General features: G+C 39.4%; 1 protein-coding gene across 2 annotated transcripts in view; it reads right to left on the bottom strand.

The window, feature by feature from the left end:
- Window positions 1-18,775, bottom strand: part of LOC120537529 (serine/threonine-protein kinase PAK 3) — a 180,099-nt gene extending 161,324 nt beyond the window's left edge. For both annotated transcript variants that reach the window (XM_039766538.1, XM_039766537.1), the window contains exon 1: window positions 18,566-18,775. The gene's annotated coding sequence lies outside the window, so the exon portion shown is untranslated. The remainder of the gene's footprint in view (window positions 1-18,565) is intronic.
- Window positions 18,776-22,242: the final 3,467 nt, after the last annotated feature.

The raw sequence follows: 22,242 nt of genomic DNA, 5'->3' as shown, positions 1-22,242 counted from the left end.
CTGTGAGATGACTTTTGTACATCACGCCCTACTTACAAACAATTTAAAACAAGTTTATGGACATCTAACTTAGCAGTTGTTGGAATGCTTTTGGCAGACACACTTCATGTGCTCCCAGCTCTTAAAACAATGACAAGCAGAACATGCAGCTCGCCAGCAGCAGCTGCAGCAAGCCAGCAGATGATCTGGGCACATCCTCCACCCTTCACAACGTGAGCGGCAGAGACGCAAAGTGGCAAAAGGACAGCTGCTGCACAGGCTTTTAAATGATCAACGCAAAGCGCAACAAGCAGAACACGCAGCTCGCCATCAGCAGCAGCAAGACAGTAGCTGAACCGACTGAATCTCTTTAGTGTGCGTTCAGCCCCCCTTTCACAACACAAGCAGCGTTATACATCCCGCAAGACATGGATGTAACCACATCCAGGGCAGGAAATAAAGGACAAATATTGTTTTTACAAAAGTTTTAAAGTAAAAGTGAAAATAATGCATATGTAACAATTCCCATGAAAATAACAATCTTGTTTATCCAGTAAACCAAACCCAGGGGTGGGCGAGCGAAGCAAGTATGAGGCAGAGCTCCCTAGTAACTTAATAAATATTAATAGCTCAATATGTATTTCTACACATGTTTTCAATACTAATTAGGTTTGGAAAGCTTCCAACTGACAGGGAAGAGAATCGATAAGATAACTCAGGATGCATGTATCGCTAAAATCATGAATCCATTGATTTTTCATCTTATTTCATATAATAATACCATTAGCAGCTAGAGATGAACAATAGGTAATAATTAATAAGTCACTGTAGTCTGTAAGTATATATGTGCTTGACTGTGTGTTGAGCTGGACATGATCTGAGTCACAGTTGGCCCAGGACTGGAATCAAGCCATAAGATGTTCTGCTAAAGATTATGCTGTACTGACAATATCCCTTCATGCAGTCATGTCAGTAGTACTAACTCAATAATAGATGAACAGTTATCAATATTAATGCAGAAATATAGCTTGCTACAGCAAAAAAAAACCTGTGTCAGTGGGATCCAGATAATGACACCTGATGAAAGCATGATGTTGCTACACAGTTTGAAAGAAAAAGGAAAACAGAGCTTTCAATCTAAATATTTGAGGTGTAATTTTCCAGCAAGCCAAACTATGCATGACATGTACAGGTGGGAAGGTGATCACACGAGAAGGCAGGCTGACCATTTGCATCATTATGATCAGTTTGGACATCTCAATCAAGTGTTTAGTCAGACTAGCATTTGATTTCTTGAAAATATGGTTTGCTTTTAAGACAAAGGACTACATTGTCACCTTGTCACATTTGGACAAATGGAAAAAATGACATTCCTACGGGCAGTGTCTAGGATAACTCTCCTGCATCCCAGAGGAAGACACATACAGTAGCAGATCACATAGCACATCACTAGAGTCTCTGCTAAGATCTTTATTGTCTTCCGTCAGCTGTTTTCATTTGAAGTGCAAGCCAACAAGCAAAGTTCTTACTTTATTTAGCACTAGACTTAACATCTCAGCTCTGGGTATTGAGCAAGTGGATTCACTGGTTTCAGCACAACTACCATTTTTAAAGAGTACATTTCAAAGTAGCACATTAGAAATGCCATTTCTAAGTCCTTGAAAGTCAGTCTCATATGGTCCAGCAGTACATAAGCTGGGAATCATTACTGTGTGCATTGCACCACTGGGGTTGACCATGGCCTCTTCCATATTGGACAGACTGAGCTACTCGTGAGTCCCTGTTGTGGTGTGAAATTTTGCATAAAAGTTGAGGGATGTCTTTACTTGTAACTTAGACAAAGCAATGCAATATTAGTATTATATTTAGCAAACACACACACACACAATCCAAGGACTATTTCAGGATAGTGAATTTTACGACAGGGTTGGGGGACGTGCCTAAAACAAGTTTGCCATGTGATTCTCTGCAGGACTCTCTCAGTCAACTCCCAAAGAAAAGTCTAGCTGGCAAGCTTCAGCTCAATACATGGTTTTGGGGGCAGTTGTGAAGGTATTCTGTCCCCCATTGGTCTGAAGTATGGCTGTTTGGAACTGGCTTGTATCAGAAGCCTTTAACACTTAAACTGCCACATACTTGGAGGTTAATGCACCCCTAGATGCCAAATACTTTTTTGCTGCACTTTTTAAGTAAACATCACGATTCACCAAGAAAAGGTGAAATTTTAATGGAACACGTATTTTTTCATGCAAATAGCATCACACTTACTGCAACACTGGTAATTTTACACACTGCCAATGATCTGTAAAAACTATTTAAAAACTACTGGAACAATATGTACAAGGTGCAACTGACGCCATTGATGAGATTCAGTAAATCACCGAGCCAGCTGTGCTTGACCTGGCAGCACACAAGCACACAGAGGTAAATGCTGATGCTGGCAGGCTAGTTTAGCGCAGCGGCTGAATCCCAGGGACAGTGATGCTGCAGTGTTGCAGGGGCCAGCTGTGGTCACGGGCTGGCTGCTCAACGAATGTATGGGCTGGCAAATTGCACTGGGAACCAATTTTAGCCGTTTGTGGCATTCAATGAATGTACGTAGCCAAATGTATGTCGCCAAATATACTCAGCTCCGCTGTGCTGGTAATTTGCATTGGAAATTGACTGTAGCCGGTTCTGGTGGTTTAAGAGTTAAGTACCATGACGCCCTATTGGCTGTAGGGTGTGGACAGAGAATCTCTAAATTTGCTTGCTTTACATCAAGGCTCTCTCTCACTTACAAACATCTGATGAAGGCGCATCTCACACAGCATGAACTGAAAAGGACAACACAATGAAGTGCACAAGTAAGCTTGAACGTATTGGCGTCTTGTGAAAATATGAGCTGTAAAATATGCATTTGAAGAAAACATTATGTGTCTCACTCCGCCAAAAGGACTACCATTAACAGGAGAGGCAGATTTCAGTACTCAAAGCACCTGAACCAACAAATCTGCCTAACAGCACCAGTAGATGCACAGATGAGGCTGCACAACATCTAAACTCTATTTGCTGTTGTTATGTCACATAGTCATGGAATAGTTCAAATGACAGAAAGAAATCATAGCAGACAGAGGCACTTCTCAAACATGTGGAGCCCAGTAGCTGTGGTGGTCTATGTGTGTGTGTGTATGTCTGTCTCTACTGTCTCATTACTACTGTCACACACGTGTGCATGGAAGGCAGCTAAAAGTGAACGATGTCACTTCTGGTTCTCTCCCCGAGGACGTCACTTCCTGTTCCTGTCTGATTACATAATTTCCTGTTTCCCACTATATAACCGCCGTGTTTGCCTGTTTGCTTTGTTCTTGTTCTGGACTGAAATCTGTAACATTGAACCACAGCTTTCACTATTTTTGGCAGCCAAATTCAAGTATACAGGCAGCTGCCTCCAAACCTCTTTCTGTGTGATGTAACTGAATCTTAATAACAAATCTGTATGTAGTGTAATAGATTTCACTACATACAGATTTGTTATTAAGATTCAGTTACATTGTGCTCCTGAGCTTCTATATGGTAAACAGCAATTTTAGCATTATATTTTCTCTCAACATCGAGTCTTTTGTTCAGCATTCAGTCTGTTGCCCTCACTTGTGGAAACAAGAGAGGAGAATGTTAGCTTCAGTGCATCCTCTTGTCCTGGAGCAGCACTACATACTTCTGATAAGCCTGAAGAGTGGTCCACAGACAAACTTGTGTGACAACATCAGGTTGTCCCCAGATGTGTATTCTCATTTGAGAATCACGTCTGGCTCCATGACACAAAAAAGATGGAGACTCACATGAACACAAGGAGAACATGCCAACTCCATGCAAATTAGTATTTTTTTAATGTTTTTAATAATTTGTTTCAGTTTTCTATTAATATAGTTTTACTTTTCCTTTGAAGTCTTTCATTTAATTTAGTTGTTTATACTGGCATAACTTTCTCACCCTACAGGCAATTTGATGAAGCAATTGAAAAGACTAATAAAATGTTCTAAAAAACTACTATATATTATTTAAGGATGTCCTTTGCAAACTGCAAAAGACAGTGAGGCACCCATTCACTAATGTTTCTGAACTAGCTTAGTCCAAAGCCAGGTCAGGTGGGCCAGGATAAATCCTAGCAATGTTTGGCACAAGGCAGGGATAACTTGGACAATTCAGCACAGGATCCAACACTAAAATGCATTAGTGGACCTGACATCCTGTGTACAGTCCTGGTTACCGTACAACAGGAAAGACAAAGCAGCATTCAGCATTCTGCAATGACAAGCAGCCAAGTGCATCTGGACCAGAAGGACAAGTCCTACTTGGTCAGCATAAACAAAGTGAACATCTCCAGTCCTGAGCAGAAAAGAGAAGAGATGAGAAGAGAAGAGAATATGAGGACCTAAACTATCCATTTTCTTTCCCATTTATTCTAAATATTGAGGTTAAAGTGAGCTCCAACTGTCAGGACCTTATCCAGCTCTTAAAATTCTGAACAGTTTTGAAAAAAGTTGATACAACAGAAATCATTCAATCAGATAGTGAATCAACTACATGAAGATATCACTGAAAATTTAGGAGAAGTGCATTCAAGTCATTGATCAGGATATAATACTACTGTAGGTCAGTTTAGGAATAACATAATCCAAGAAGCTTGATGGACTGAATCTTCTGTTGCTCAAGAACCCTTTAAGAAATATTGCCCTTTTGGTGAGGTATGCTAAAATTATATGAACGCAGTTGAAGGAAATACTAAACATGAAGATGCATGTGAGGAATGCTTAGGTATCTTTAGAAAACTATTTAAATACTAGCCATGTGCGCCCAACTACGTTGCGTATTAAAGTTGTTTGTGAAGGGCTCCCTGTTTAAACGCAGCTGCCAGTTGTGAACTGGGCCCTTCGTCGGACAGCATTATGATTTTTTATAAGGAAAACAAAATTACAAAAGAAAACCCTTGGATATTGATTCAATAGGAACGGCCTACTTGGAATCACTGTCCGAATAGTAATTAGGTGGTGGTGTAGGAGCATTTCTGCTTCTGTCCGTTCACAGTCCGTCTCGTTTTCACGACGCTATTGTTTCCTCTCACGATGTCTTCTCAACCTTTCTCCAGTCTCGCAGGTTGCTTTGTGGCAATCCAAAGAGTGAGGCAATATACACGGAGCAATGGTTATAAAAGGGGGAAACATAGGTATCCAGGCTCTTTAAAGCATAAATAGGGATCACTTCACTGACATGTGAGCAAGCCACGGTACAACTGTGAGACGCACAGCACTCGCCGGCTACAATGTAACAATAATAATTTCCGGAACGTGCCGTTACGTTGTCATTCATTTTACCCACTGTCTTTCTTTCATTCATATGTTACTTAGGCACGTAACTTTTATCTTCGGCAATCTCATTCTCTAACCAGGCCTCAGGAGCTAACCAGCGTAACACTGTCCACCACCCCTTTCGTTATTCTGGCACATTGTTGACATCCGTGAGTAACAACAACGTACTAAACTGGAAGGTGGTCTATGCATGCGTGGAATTCGCGGACAAACAAAGATCAAGATCTAAATGAAGATCTCTTTAGTTAATTTAAAGCACAACAATTTGTTTAGTTTGAATGTCTGTGTTTTGCAGTGTGACTGGAGCACTACAATCGTCAGTAGTATAAGCCTGGAGGAGATTCTTAATGCAATGCCTATGTTTTAGCTGTCTCTCTACTGCCATCTAGTGCTTCTTCTTCTAATTCATTCGCGGACAAACAAAGATCAAGATCCAAATGAAGATTAGATATATAGATGTTTTAAGCAACATACTACTTTGAATATTTTGTCATTCTATTTAATTTTACAGAATATTTGTTTATTTTGTTCAAGACACATTGTTGATATTACATATTTAAAACATTTATGGGAGGAACAAATTTCATATTTAGTTTCTGTCCATTTTACAAATTAAAGGAAAAGAAAAATAAGGCTAAATGACCTGATTTGATGCATTGGTTTAGTACTGTGGCCTCACCAATGGTTTGTCCAGGGATCGATCACTGCAACTGGCCACTGACACCATAGATCAGGGGTCTCCAATTCCAGTCCTAGAGGGCCCCAGTGGTTGCAGGTTCTTCTTTTGAATTAATTTTAATTGACTTGCTCTTGAAGATTCAGACTGCTTAATTGTTTCTATTTCCTTAATTATCAGCCAAACAATAACTAGATACAAAATGAGCCAAAACATGACCAGTAAACTGTGTCCATCATATAATATCTGAAAATAAAGAAAGGTGAAGGTCTCAGGAATGTTGATCTGCTCAGGTCCCCAAAACACTTTAGCAGTGCTCTTAGAAAAGAAGAAAATTCAGAAATGTCTGCAATTGCACAACGAGAGTAGCAACAAGCCATGAGATTAAAGAATGGGTTTAACTAACAGCAAGAATCTGTGCCTAATTAAACAACTGGTTGGAGTGAACTTAGTTGGATTTTGAGGTCCTGACTTAGTTGGTCTTCTGTTGGCTTCCTCACTTCACATTTCATTTCTGTTTGGGTGCCATTTAAGGAAAGAAATGAAGCAATTCAGAAGAAATTCACGGGAACAAATCTTAAAAAAGTCAATGAACATTAATTCAAAAGAAGTTAATTAGCAGTAAAAACAGGTCACTAATTAAGAAAACCTGCAGCCTCTGGGGCCCTCCAGGACCGGAGTTGAGATTGCTAATCCTTCCCATGAGTACATGGGTTTTCCTCTTCTGGCAATTCCTTTTTCCACCCACTTCCCAAACATGTGCAGGTTAGGTTAACTGGTAATTATAATGTGGCCCACATTAGTGACACTCAGTGTTTGTGTGAGAGGGTCCAGTAACAAACTAGCATTTTATTCAGCTTATGTTTGATGGCGCTGGGATAGGACTGTCCCCCACCACCACAAGCCCAAATTGCATTAAACAAGTTTTAAAACATTATGTTTAGATAATGACTGGTTAAGGACAGTGTTATTCAATACAACTTTTCCTGTGATTTCACTTATAAAATCTGAAGATGATTGTAGACCAGTCACAGTATGTATCCGTTACCATCAGGTGTGTAGGGTGACACTCCTACTGACTCTGCAGTTCTCTGTGACAAAATCAAACTGAGGGACTCTTGTTATCCACAAGAGTTAACAGCCAATGAACACTTAACTGGAAGTACAACACAAAGAATGCCCACAAAAGTGAAGAACAATGACAGCTGCAGGGAAGTAAGAAATCAACTGTTTTGGACTGCAAAATGAAGAGAGGCTCAACAAACTTTGGAGCCAGCAGGTTTCTGTTTGATATTTCAGGTTTGTCACATCACAGGAGAGTTTGTTTGTTGTCCATTTTCTTTGTGTGCTTTCATGAAGCTCCTGCTCTTATTTCAGTGTGCTCTGTTTTAATTGATTGCCAAAATGAAGCAACCTTGTGCTTCTTTCACGAAATTATAACAAGATTGGGAATCGTGTTGAAAAGTCGAGAGGGAACTGTGTAACCCACGGGTGTCGAACACCAGGCCTGGAGGGCCACAGTGGCTGCAGGTTTTCATTCTAACCATCTTCTTCATTAGTGACCAGTTTTTGCTGCTAATTAACTTCTTTTGCTTTAGTTTTAATTAACTTGACTCAGTTTGTCTAAAAACTTGCCCCTTAGTTGTCTCTATTTTAGTTAGCAGCCAAACAGTAATGAGCCACCACATGACCAGTTCACCTGTGCCCATCACACAATATATGAAAATAAAGAAAAGTGAAGGTCTCGGTAAGGTTGATCTCTCAGGTCACCAAAACATTTTGACGAACAGAAAATCAACAGTTTTGGAAATGTCTGCTGTGGCAGAATGAGAGCAGCAACAGGCCACAAAATTAAATTATGGGCTAAATTAACAGCAAGAATCAGCTTCTCATTAATATTTTGGTTGGAGTTTGAAATCCCAGTTTAGCTGCTCATCTGTTGCCTCGTTTCACGTCTCATTTCTGTTTGGCTGCCATTTCATGAAGAAACAAATCAATTCAGAGGACTGAATCTTTAAACCCAGGGCTATTAAAATGAAGGAAAAAGGAGTTAATTAGCAGCGAAAACTGATTAGGAATAGGGTCAGAATAAAAACCTGCAGCCACTGCGGCCCTCCAGGCCTGGAGTTTGACACCCCTGGTGTAACTGGTCACACCCCATGCAATTCCTAGTGTTATAATTTGACACCATGAAAGACAACAAGATTCAACAAGCAATGTGATTAAATTTGACATGTTATCCATGTAGACATAATGCCGAGTCCTCTGGTGTGATGGTCTATAGCATTTATTGCAAGCATGCAGATGAAAAAATACAGTATTCTTGACCACAGATTTTACACAAAGTTACTTTAATTAAAGTCATTTTGTATGCCTAGCTGGTTACCATTTTGGAGGTTCAGCATCTCAGGTTAGGGAAGCTGAGTGACTGACTAGTTCTAATTAATTTTACAGGGAGCCCACAAAATTCATACTGTGGAGTTACCTGGGCTACTACTGTATTATTACTGTCAGTGCGATGTTCCAAAAAAAGCATGTGGTATGAAGTCCTAACAGATGCCAGCTCAATCCTAAAAAAGAATCTATGCAGCAAACCTGTGTTAAACCCGCAAAGGCCTCCATCATTCACATTGTTGTACATAGTCAAAAATGAGTATCAGCCACAATATAAATAAGCTACCATTGAGAACAAACATAATGCTACAGTACGGAAAACAGATGAAAAAGAAGAAAGAGAAAATATGAAAAACCCAAGGAGCTACAGCATCCACAAAGTAGCTAGTGCTTAAACGTTGAGCAAAAGACACAAAAGAAGGATTACTACTAACAATAGTAGCTGGACAGAAACACCTGTAGGATAGCAGTCTTTCTTGCTTATACAGGCCCAAAGAGCTGACAGGTTAAGACCCCTTATATAGGAAAAGGGAGGCTGTTGTATATCACGTACCAATGCACTCTCTCCACACACTCATTAAGTGAGTGCTCACACATGCCCACCACTTGCACAAGAGCAGACATCACCAAGGTGACGTTACGACGTCACAACCACCTTGGAGCTTCAGAAAGCAGAGGACTACCAGAGGGAAAAAACAGTATTAGGAAAACAACAAAAAGATTAAGAAAAAATAATAATAATTCTGAGAACAATGTACAAATTTGTTGACTTGGCCACATAACCTGAGAGTTTTCTGACTGATGACATTAAGTTTTCTGAAGTGGAAAAAAACTTTCCAGACAACAATTCTGTATTGACAGTGGAAAGACTGTAATGTCTTTCCTCATACTTACTTTATTATACAGTATATTGAGTTTTTCATCCAGCAAAACAAAACCTTTAACATTCAGTATATACAGCTCCGTGTTTCAAACAACCATCGATCTTTAGAATCTGCTTTGTCTATTAAAGTGTCACAGGTACCATAGCTTATCTAAGCAGAATCAGGATGAGCTTTCACCCTATCATAAGCTACACTCATCAAGGCACACACTCACTTTATGCCTGGAGATGTGAGGCAGCTGGACTAACCTCTATGTCGCTTATAATATTTTCAGTAAAGTAGATATTTGTTAAATTAGACTTTCAAACAGATGTGCTAGTCTCTCTGTCAGTCTGTCTGTCTTTCCTTTCCTATTAGACAATTCTATACACTAATTAACCCGATCTCTCTTTATGTTTTTATTATTCTCAGTTCCCTTTCTTCATTTCAAACAACACAGCTAATCCGGCTCTTGTTCCCAGTAATGTGGTCAAGCCAGTTTTCTCTCTTTTCGATCTCTATTCAGTTACGTTGGTCTCTTTTTTCCCAGTACTTCCTAATTTTCAACCCAAACCTGTTCCACGTCTTCCCTTTTTTGAGATTGGTGCCTCTACTCGGCCGTTTTCATTGTTTCTGCATTCAGGAAAGTTGGTAACCTTTAAAGTTATTCACAGCTGCCTCACTATGAGGTTCTATTAATGATAAATTAAACCAGTCATTTGATGACCTTAATGCATTGCTTATTTGATCTTCTTCATAGCAATATTTTAACTTATTTTTACACTTGCTATTATATTTTTTTCCTTATATGTGTCTTTGGAGGGTAGGATATTAGCGCAGCAGTTATCATTATGTACCCCACTGTACTCAAGCCCTGATTCTGCACCTCCTAGCTTTGATCATGAAGGTGTCTTCTGAAGCCACAGTCCATAGACATGCTGATACCTAGATTGGCAACACGAAAATGGCCTGGGGAAAGTTAGTTTGAGTATATCTTGTTGATGGGTGGAAGGTTAAAATTGACATTGCAGGAGCCTGGGGGCACTACATATCAGGGACTGCCATTTGGAGTCTAAGAAAAAGAGGAAAGATTGCCCTGAATAGAATTGCACAAGTTGTCTTTCTAGTGTAATGTGTACTGCAATAATCCACCAAGGGTGATGAAGTTTGTGTGTCTACAGTTAAGCCAGTAGGGTGTTCAGGGTTACAGAAGGGGCTTCTCAGCAGAATTCTAGCCTAGTGTACAGGGGCCAAATGTTGACCCACGCCTGATGTGGATGCTTTTTTTGGGGTAGGACCAGGAATGACCACAGAAGAGAAAATTAAGCCACCTCTACTCTGGCTGGCAAACTGGTGAGCTTCAAGCCAGGAGGGTAGGCACGGGCAAGAGCTCAACTCACAAGAAAGGCAAGAGGTAAGGTCAAAGAGGCACAAGTGTCTCATGGGATTTCAATTTAGAGACAAAATGCATTTCTCCATTAACCTGAGTGTATTAATTGTGGACACAGTTCTACATTTGTCTACTGCCTGGGCTATAGTAATCCATATTACTAGGAAAAACTTAGGTGCCATTCTTAAAATGTTTTCATCCATGATGATTTGTCATGGCTCAGTGCCGTCGAGACAGCACCAGTCAGTGTCATTTTTGCATCACAGATTTCAGCTTAACATTTCCTGTTTTAGTATCCAGACTACTTGATTCAGCAACCACAAACTGTTCTTCTACATCAGCTGGCTAGTCATTCTCACTTAAATCAGTAAAACGTGGGATGATCATCTGCTCCATACTGTCACTCAGGTCTATGTAATGCACATAGTGAGTGTAATACAAACTGCATCCATAGAAACTACTGTACCAACTGATTTGTGAGCTACTCCATCTCACCATTACCAAATTCATTTCATCCATTCTAGGATTGCAGGGCCCAGAGCCAGTCCCAGCAGCAGAGGGCATGAGGCTGAAGCCATCCTTAGACTGAATCCCAGTCTTAATTATTGATTTCTTTCAAAAGTATGAGATATGCATTGTGACAGATAGGGGGCGTTGTTGCCCCTTGAACCCTCAGACAACACGTACAGACACCAGATAAAAGTCCCAATAATGAATTTATTAATATAATACTGTGCACAAAGCACCTCAACCTCCACTATTCTCAATAATAAATCAATAAACAATCCTCCACTTCCAGCAGCTCAGTCACCCTTCCTCCCAACGGCTCTCCTGTTGGGATCTCCCACAGTCCTTTTATAGTCCTTGACCCGGAAGTGTTTCTGCCCCTCAGTTCACGTGATTTTATAACACTTCCGGATCAGGAGAAAACTCCTTCTTTTCTTCAGCCTGGAAGTATTTCATCTCTCCCGTCCCCGTGACTTCTTCTGGGATATATGGAAAATATAAATTACTGTGCCTCCCTGCAGTGTCCCCAGGTGGCCCCCACGGTATCCAGCAGGGCTGTTAAGTAAAATTCCAATGTTCATGATGCCCTGCTGGAACTCTGGGCCCCTCCATGTTGCAGGGAGGACTCCATCTAGGGGTACTGGCCGGGATCAACTGCCGGCCATACATCACAACATACATACATACTACAGCAACCATCCACAGATTATCTGAATCTCTTTTTCCAATACAGCCAATATCGTAGAATTTCAAGGCAGAAACCGGCCTAGTCAATTGCAGGACATGCACACACACCCTTAATTCAAAGCCACCAGTCCATCTAAGCCTTTGACTCTTTGACAACACAGTCTCCTTAAGAAACCCAATGCAGGCATGGGACGAATGTGCAAACTCCACATGTAAGAAGGAACAGGAACTGTGCCCTTGCCAACCAATTACATTAAATGGCACTTGATAATGTGAAAGAGACCAGATTTAATGACCTTAGGCAATGTAGCACTCACATTATGCTAGAAATTAATGACATATAAGTACTTCAATGGAAGCAATCAAAAAATAATGTTACACAAAATATTTTAAAATTTCAAATGACCCAACCATTATAGGCATAGAGGATAAAACAGGTCCACACCTAGCAATATTCCCCAGTCCATTTCTGGGTAAGGAACCATAAAACAAAGGAACTATTTAATGACCAGCCACTCTATCGTATTCCTCAAGCGATAGGAGCAAAGGATGGGCATTTTGAGCTGGAACATACTATATACATGAGAAGCACTGCCCACTGTGTGACCAATATGAAATTACTTTCTTACGTTCTTAATTTCAGTTAGTATGGATGGATGCTCAATTAGCAAACGGTGGCAAGGGGGACTACTTCAGCAACATGGTACAATGTAGGTAAGACTCACAGAAAGTCTCTAAAAGACAGGAGTGGTCTTGAATATGTTAGTGTGGAGGAAGCATAGAGACAGCTATGAGGCAGTAGAAACTTTATATGTGCCATTTGGCCCAGATGGGTGGGAGATGGGGCATGGCATATGAGAGAGAGAGACAAAAGAAAAAGAGAAAGAGCAAGAAGTGTACCCTGATTGGTAGCACTTGATGTTTCCCTAGGACACTAGGTGGTATGCAGCTCATCACTGGGCAAATCCTCCTAACACTCTGTCAAAAGAGACAATGAAGATGTGGGAGGAGTGATGGGTCTGTTAGATGGGATGGCACATTCAACTGTCCAGGAAAACAATTAAATTGTTTTTTGCCTCTGTTAATTTTATAATTTGAGCTATATGTGTGTTATCCTTTTCTTGAATATGTATATTATAGACCAACATCATAACCTTTTATTCCTGGGTGTAGTACTGGCTACTGAGATTTATCTTAAGAACTTCCTCCAATGCTTTGTAGCTTTTCAGAGAGGGGATCCTGAGTCACCAAAAGCTCAAGACAATGGACCACAGTACCTTATAAGGTGGCTTTAAATGTCTTACTGTCACCTGGATGGTTTCATAGTGATTATAAAGCTGAGAATGAAGACAACTAGAAGATATCCAGATCAGTTTCCATCTATCCATCTATTCAATTTCCACTAACCCAGTTTCTGGGGTACACTGGTGGAGCTTTTGCCAGAAGCATCAGAAGTGTCTCTAGACAGGAAGTGAATGAATTAATTCATTTCAAGTAAATGTTTAAATTTATTGTTATTTGGACGCACTGTAGAGAAATTCTTACATGCTTGATTCCCACCAATTAGTGGCATCAATGCAATACCAACAAAAGACAAGGAGTACACCACCATTTCTTAAATACAACATCATATAATAGCTATATTCTGACACTACTATCTCCACCCAAGCAGAGCTCCACTCCTCCACAAAAACAACAAGATATATGCTTATCTAGGATGTTTTAAATATGGTAAACTATGTTTAAATTGGTTAATTAAGGATGGCGTGATAGGGTAGATATAAGAAACAACCATGCAGTTGTTAGTATGAGGGCTGTTTAATAACCTTATGACCTGAGGTTTAAAGCTGTCCCTGAACCTTGTGGTGCGATTTCTAATGGTACAATTCTAATTCTGTACAATCTGGCTGAATGAAGAAGGGTCGACTATTGACTGTACCAGATGGCTGAGGTCTTTAATAAATACTGTTCACATTTCTAAGGCAGCACATTATTTGTGTCCTGGACAGAAGGGAGCTGTGTGCCGGTAATATTCTGAAATGACTTTTCATGAGAAAATCCATGTAGACATTTTTAAAAGAGTTGGAGTATTGTATACATACTGACATTATGTAATTTACCCAGTTTAGTGCAATTCTTATACATACACACGTTAAACTCCCCAGCAGCACTAGGCATGAGACAGGAAGCAATCTCCAGGATGAGAACAGGGCACGTCACCTACACTGAGGTCACTTTACAGTCACTAATTAACTTAATCCATGTGCTTTGATGGTTTTGAGGACAAAACCCACACACACCTAGAGAACAGGAAAATGGATGAATGGATGGATGTTGTCTGCAATTTGACTTCTTTATGTAGTGATCTTGCATTTCTTCACTAGTGATGGTCTATTTCCAGAATGAACAGTTTTGTTTATTTACAAGATAAACTGAATCATCTGATTTTTAAATATCATATGTCATGCATTTCCATGACCTAAACCCTGCTAGGCTTCCGCAAATCGAGTGAAAAACTTTCTGTATAAAAACTCCAGGACTGCAAGGCATCATTTTATCCAGACAAAGGGAAATGTGTTTCTAGTTGACAATGATGCATTTTAGCTGACTGTACTTCAAAACCCTCTCAACATTTCTGAAGTGCTTCAATGATTATTCGTAATAGATGGATGAATCTGAAAACACAGCTAACACCAGTGATGTAAATAAATGAATAACTTGAATTCTGATTTGGTGGTGAACAATGTTCTTTCTATAAATCATGCCCTAAGGGATAGAATTTTGAATTAATCAATTAAAAATTGTGAGCATGACCTTTACTGATGTTATTTTACACCAGTCATGAATGGGTCCCTCGTTCACTGATGACCCCCAAAGCTCTTGAATATTACATTCCACGGTCCCCTGTGAAAGACAGACTTCCCTTGACAGTTTGTAGTCTCACCTCTGAAATGTTCTTATTTGTTATTTGTTCTAGGCTTCACTGGTAGCACTTCTAAAAACTCCTGCTTTTATCATTCATATGACGTTAAAATGTGGGCTAATTTGCATGGTCAACAACTGAAGGGCTAAAAAAAGGAAAATTCATTAATTAAAATCACATACTGAATACTAAAATGCAAGCATGCTCATAGTAATTTATCATAATAATAAATAAGAATATAAAACAAACATAAGAAGTTCAGTAAATGAGAAGGGAACATTCAGTCCATCAAGCTAATCTTATGAACCAAGTGTTGTTGTAATATCTCTTTCAGATAAACTATATACTTTGTCAAAGATTCTGTTTTAACTACATGGTAGTTTTTCAGGTTCCCGTGACCCTTTGAGTGAGGAGGTGCTTCCTGGCTTGTCTTAAATACACTTTATTTCCACAGGACCCCCCAAGTACAAGATTTACTTTTAAATCTGATCATCTTTATCAAAACCTTAAAGGAGTCTTAAGACTTGGATTAGATCCCCACCCAGACTGCACAGTCTTCTTTACTCAAGACTAAAAGGTTTAGTTCCCTGAGCCTGTCATGGTAGGACACATCCTTTAGTCTGAGGATGAACTTGGGTGCTTTCTCTCAATTGAGCCTTTTCAGAAGTGCGGGAACCAAAACTGCAAACAGATGTGGCCACCTTAGTCTCAGTATAAAACCCTTTGATTTCTATTCAACAGTTTTTACAATGTAACCTAACATTTTATTTGTCTTTTCAATTCAATTGATCATCTAGATGATGAGAATGTTGCATCAGTGTATTAATGAAGCTCCCCTAGCTTGCATGCAGCACTTAAAATGTATTTTCAAAGTATTTATCCAGTTTTGAAGATTGTCCAGGTCTTTTTGAATTCTTTTTGAGTCTTTTCTGTTTCTTCAGCATTGGTATCCCAACAAATTTCACAAGTTTACTAGTTATAGCTGAGTCACTGTCATTAATATAAATCAGTAATAGTAAAAGCCCAAGGACAGACCCCTGAGGATCTCCACTGCTGGCCTCACCCCATTCTCCATGTGGTTGTCTATAACCTGTCATCGATATTTCTGAACAATGTATTTCTGTCCATGGCATTCATCATTTAGACACAAGACTCTAATTCCACTTTCTCTAACTGTGTGGATTTTTTTAACACTCCGTATAAAAGCATTTTATTAACTCATTCATAGAGTGCAGTCATTCAGCTGCTCAAGGCAAGGCATGTGAAAACCCACGAGCACTCATTTAAGGTGCAACTCACAATGTTTATTTTTGAATAATAAGGCCTGAGGTGGGACAGTAAGCACATGACATTCAGTTAAGGAAGCATTTTGTCTATTGATTTCAGCCTTTTATGGTTGCATTTTTGATCTTTACAAAATGAAGGATACATTAAATTTAACTGCAACATAAAGTATACTCTCATGTGTGAATCCCCGAAGAAACAGTCTAAACAACTAACATACACACCAAGCACATTAGAAGCATTTGAAGCAAATACCATTCTGAAAGATAAAGAAAAACCTTCAGCATGTGAATTATACACCTGACAAAAGCTTAACAGCCACACTGTATTTCTAACCTTGTTAAAATTTTTAATTTTGTTGGCAATGTGTGCTGACTGACATCTTCTTTTTTACCGCTGGTTACTGAACCCACCTAATATCAAAATCAGAATCAGAATCTGAAAAAAACTTTATTAATCCCAAAGGAAATTGCTTATGTTACAACTTAACAACAGACAATGGACATGTTACACTAAGAGCAAGTATAAAGTAATCATGTAAATATATCCATCCATTATCCAACCCGCTATATCCTAACTACAGGGTCACGGGGGTCTGCTGGAGCCAATCCCAGCCAACACAGGGCGCAAGGCAGGAAACAAACCCCGGGCAGGGTACCAGCCCAACGCAGGGCACACACACACCCACACTAGGGACAATTTAGGATCGCCAATGCACCTAACCTGCATGTCTTTGGACTGTGGGAGGAAACCCACACAGACACGGGGACAACATGCAAACTCCACGCAGGGAGGACCGGGCAGGAGAGCTACCCGCTGCGCCACCGTGCCGCCCATGTAAATATAAATAAAGTATAATAAATGTAGGTATCAAACTAGAGTGCAGAGTGTTGCATCTTAAGTTATATTGCACATTCTGAGAACAAATAAGGTTATTCTCATGTGAAGAGAAGACAATTTATTGCACAAGAACAGATAGTATGTTGCACGTTTCAGGTACTTGAAAAATGTACGTGGATATCCAATAAAGAAAAAGGATGATAGTTTAAAGTGTGGGTGAATGAACAGAAAATAATGTTTATGGGGAACATAGCTCATTTTTTTTGTAATGAGCTCACTGAAAGAACCAACTATAGATGGGATAACCCCATATATTCCTCCATCTATTACATTTATCATTTTCTGAAATGGCGTGATCCAAGGTGGAGCTAATCCAAACAGGACTGGGCGAAAGGCAGAAACTATCCCAGAAAGGGATGCCAGTTCATCACAGAAGACTCTCATGCACACCCACCCACACACACACATATGCTGGGACAGAGATTAGCCTCGTAATGATAGGGTGTAAAATACACAGCTGAAACTCAGGCACAGAGACTATGTGCAAACTCCACATGCATAAAGTCAATTTTACTTTAAAAGAGTACCTATACAGTATGAATAAGTCAAATTATTATGCAAACATATTCTATTGTACAACAGTTTTAAACATGATTAGCACCTTTTATAGTAAAATCAGTCACTGAGCAATGAAAAAGGAAACACAGTAAGGCATTTTTAAATATATATATATATACATACACAGCAGATATATGAATGTATAACGTGTGTCTCTCTCTTCACTCTTTAAAGACAGGCCCATGATCACAGCTTATAGTCTGTTTTTCCATTTCCACACTCACTGCGTAAATAAGCTATTTCTGGCTAAACGGGTATAACGCCCTTCATCCAATTAGATTCACCCTCACTCTTCTCTCGGTGCATCCAGTAACTAACCCTCAAATCTGAAGTACATTTAAAAAAAATCTGTATAATTAATATATGTTCAAGGCAGGCTTGTAGCCACAGAATTATTCAACACAAAACCCTGCAGTCAACATCAGGGCTAGAAGTTAACAAAGCCAGTGACAAAAAGCATTTTCTTTATAATAGGTGCCTCATTCTTATATGATCATGCTTATGTACCCCCAGTGACATCTCCTCAGCAGTCAGGATCCACTACAGTGTCCGTTCCTTTGAAAACCCCCAGTGCTACCAAAAGCAACCCACTCACTGTTCATTCATCAATGTACAAGGCCTCAAGAAAGAAACAGGACTGAGCCCCTCAGTGTTGTTACAAAGAGATGGCCTCTCAACTCCTCCTCCAAAAATGAATAATCAAAGAAATGAATAAATCAAACTGTGCATTTGGCATTCTGAGACGAAGATTAAAGAAGGTCTTCCTTCATTTTGATTCACGGAAACCATGAAAGAGCTGATTGGTAACCGTGCTGCACCTGTGCCGGCCCTGAGAATTGATAAAAGGGGGAATCAAATAAAAAAAAGAAAAACACCAGCGCTTTGGTTTAAAGCAAAGCATCTCAAAAGCATCAAAATGCTGTGGTTTATTTGTACTTCCACAGAGACAGAACACACGCATCAATGCCTGAGCCCATTTTGCAAGGCACACCAGAGCATTTCCCATTGCCACAAATAAAGAGGAACTTACTGATCCACAAGACATGCAAGCATTACCTGAATGACATCTGGTCATTATTTTCCTGTTTCTTTTGGTCCCAAGGTTCCGACCGATTGTTGCCAGTTGTAAAACCCTAACGACAGTCCATCTGCACACTTGCCATTCTGTTTGCAGACCGGCTCTTGACCCCAACCCTTGGCTATTCGGCAGCTTGGATGCTTCACTGGCTCCTTGCTGTTCCTGAGCCCATGATGTCATCCCTGCAGCCCAGCCCATTGGCTGAACAATAAACATCAGAATAATGCCAAGAGCAAGCAGGGAGACCAGACAGGATTAATCTTATGTTTCACTCACAGACTGCTGGCAAGTAAACATAGATGAGGAAGGGAGTTTTTAAAGATTAGGAATTGAAAACAGTACAAACTAACACTTTCAGGAACATGAAGAAGTTAGTATTATTATTTTAACACAACATACCATTCTCAAGTTTATATATCCAATGCATAATTATTATTATTATTATTATTATAATATTTAAACATTTTCTTTATGGGGCATATAATAACACTTCTTTATTAAAAGAAGGAAGAAGGGAAGTTGTGAAAATAGGAATTGTCTCCTTCTATGACAATAAAAGGTCCTGAGCAGGGAAAAACAACAACATCCACACAGTTACAGTCTTTCTCGTGTCAAAACATGGCTTTGATATGTATACCATGAAGAAACTGGGTGCTTTTGTACAGCAAGGGAAATAAATATATCAGTAACTTTAAACTCAGGATAACCTTGATTACACACTAAAGCTATTTATTGTAGCATAGTAGTACAGTATTTAAAAGTAAAATATTTTGGTCACATACAGAGATATGCCAGGCTTGTGGGATAAGGTACTGATGTTTGGAAACTAAGAAGTAAAGGGGTAAAGACTAAAACAGAAAACAGGATGAGTGGATACAAACGATGCGAGTCACAGAACTCTAAGACATCTTCCCTGATAAAAAAAGACAATCAGGTCACCATAATTTATAAATCCTGTAATGGAATTCTTAGCTGGCAAAGGGGTTCTGGGGCAAGTGCACAACCAAGATGGCACAAGGTAGAGAACAGTCCACTTGACAGTTTCCAGACAGGTGGGAGAGACAGTCATACAGGCCACTAGGGGGCAGTGCACTGTGGACAGTATGTCTATTACATGATCACAATAGTAATAAGCCGGTGCACCAAAATAACAGAAATAATACAGACAAAAAAAAAGAGAAAGAAAATGCTAAAGGGTAAGGTAGGCAACCCGACTACTGGTAGGGACATTTGTTTAAGTTTTGTTCATTTTATACTTTGATTTCCCCTTCTGTGTATACCTCCCTGGTTCATTTTTTTCTAATACAAATGTCATATTTTTATATATTTTACCTTTGTTTACCTGTGTTGTTCTGGGTGTGAAGTGCTGCCAGAAAAGACACCTCTTATTTCACTGACTAAATAATAAATATAATAAACCCCATACTTTCATTTTTTTAAGTTCCTTTTTAAATTCCAGAATCATGGAGAGTCAGATGATATCTCTGTAACATTGGGCCTGCATAGACTAGCGATCCAATTAGCCTTAAATGCCTGAACAAGGATCCACCCCATATCATCTGTATGAATACAACAGTAAGCCTCAAAAAACAATGACTATACCAAACAAAAAACTTAAGATCTCTACGTAAAACCTGTTTTACTCAAAGGTGATATGATGATAAGGCCACCAATTATATAATATCTTTTTAATTCATAATGCAATACATCTCTGTTACTGTAACTTTCCACAGTGTCAGTACAGCCCCAGAGCATATATTGCTGTTTGCTGAAGTATATAATCAGAAGCTCTTTTTGAGTACCTGTAACTGAAACCAAAGTACTTGGAGAAATTCCAAATGGACACAAGGAAAAAGTGCAAAATCCTCACCATGTCAGGGCAAGGAGATGTAAGGCTGCAGTAATAACTATTGCACTACCAAGGCAATCTACAAAAATCTATCAAGCTACAAAAATATATCTGTTCTACACTGTGCAACAGTCACAGTCCTTATCAGCACAAAGGTAACTGTATGATTTTAAAAAACATTGACATTTTTACAGTACATAAAGTATCCTGTGCTAATCAGGGGGTCCTGTTAATGTTCCTTTGCTGGCTTAACACCTAAATCTTACTCTGGTGCTAAAGAATCTTCTTATATAATATGCTACTGTGGCTGTCTATTTGTCTGTCCAGGATTTTAAATCACCTGTAGTTTGTAAACCGTTTGAACTATTGCCCTGAAATTTGGTACACATATACTACATGGTGTCTAATATCCACTTTCGGGGTGATGATTGATCTCCAAGGTTTTTCCTCCTTTTATTTTTATTTTACGTTATTGTAGAATCAACTCTCAGCAGCGGGCAGCAGGGCGGCCTTGAGGCACATGCGTACAGGCGCCGTTGTCAACCCTACCACCTTCGCCATTACTTCCTCTATCTCTTCATATCTTAAATCATTCTTGAGGCAGATCAAAGACTTAAGTGCTAGCTTAATTGAAAAATTAAGGAAAACGTACTAACTAATTACAACACAAACACTGACTTAATCAGTTTTAATATGAAAAGATGCCGACGAAAGAAAAGAAGAAGCGGGCCGCTAGGGTGGAGAAAACAAGAGCTGTTCAGGAAGTAGCAAGCGCATCAACCTCAGAGCAAACGAATACTAAATGTACTCGAGAAAGAGGATGAAAGCTAGAATTACTCAAGTCAAGTGTATTTAGTGCACGTTGTCGTGCAGTACGCCGTTACTGGTATAAAATAAATTAGGTATGTAGAATACCATCACTTATATCTTACACAGGAGAATCTCATCGTGTACGGGCAAGCAATCTCTAAAGTCACACTACCTTGTACTTCAGACCAACATTACATGAAAAGCCACTCTTCAGGAGACATACGTACTTAAACCCTGTGGATAATGGTAAAATTAATCTTATTAGGGACCCTTAGTAACCCCCATGGCATTAACCCCAAGTGTCTCATGGGCTCAGAATTTTGTGTAAAAATGGTTAGAAATGAGTGTCTTTCAGGTTGATGTGTTAAGATCCAAATGTAAAGTGTAAACCCAAAGAACACTTGGGGCAGTACTCTGGTGGCATCTAGTGGATAAAATAACATTATGCTGCACAAAAGCATGAACATTGCTCTGCATTTTGTCACTCTAAGGTAACTCTTCAGTTTTCATGAGTGGAGTGGAACCTTCAACCAAAATTCAATGGTGTGTAGAAGAGAACTTGTAAAGCCAGTTTTAGAGCAAACTGAAACAGAACCATTAGTTGAATCACGCGATAGTGATGACACTGTGAATTAGTCATCAAACCTCAACACTCATAGCGAAACCAAAGAATATGGCATGGTACAACCGAACCACCGTGATACTCTTGGTGACTTCAGTCATGTAAAGTTGCAGTGGGGTGAAATATCATTGTGGCAAAAAAAGCAAAATGATTGCAATCAACTTTTTAGGCAAAAAAAATGTTAGCCTCATAAATTGCAGAGACTGTCAATGTTCTTGTCAGGGTATTTGTGGAAGTCATTAAGCCTTGTGGTGTCATAGCCTACAATAACACAATGAACATATCTGACATTCTACCCTCTCATGTGTAAGCAACATAAAAATATTATAAGAAAATGTGCAACAAAATACACTTCTACTGCCCCAATTGCAACA

Source organism: Polypterus senegalus, chromosome 10, assembly GCF_016835505.1.
Source record: "Polypterus senegalus isolate Bchr_013 chromosome 10, ASM1683550v1, whole genome shotgun sequence".
Taxonomy (NCBI): Eukaryota; Metazoa; Chordata; class Cladistia; order Polypteriformes; family Polypteridae; genus Polypterus; species Polypterus senegalus.
The sequence above is the reverse complement of the archived record's forward strand: the minus strand, read 5'-3'. Positions and strand labels throughout refer to the sequence as shown.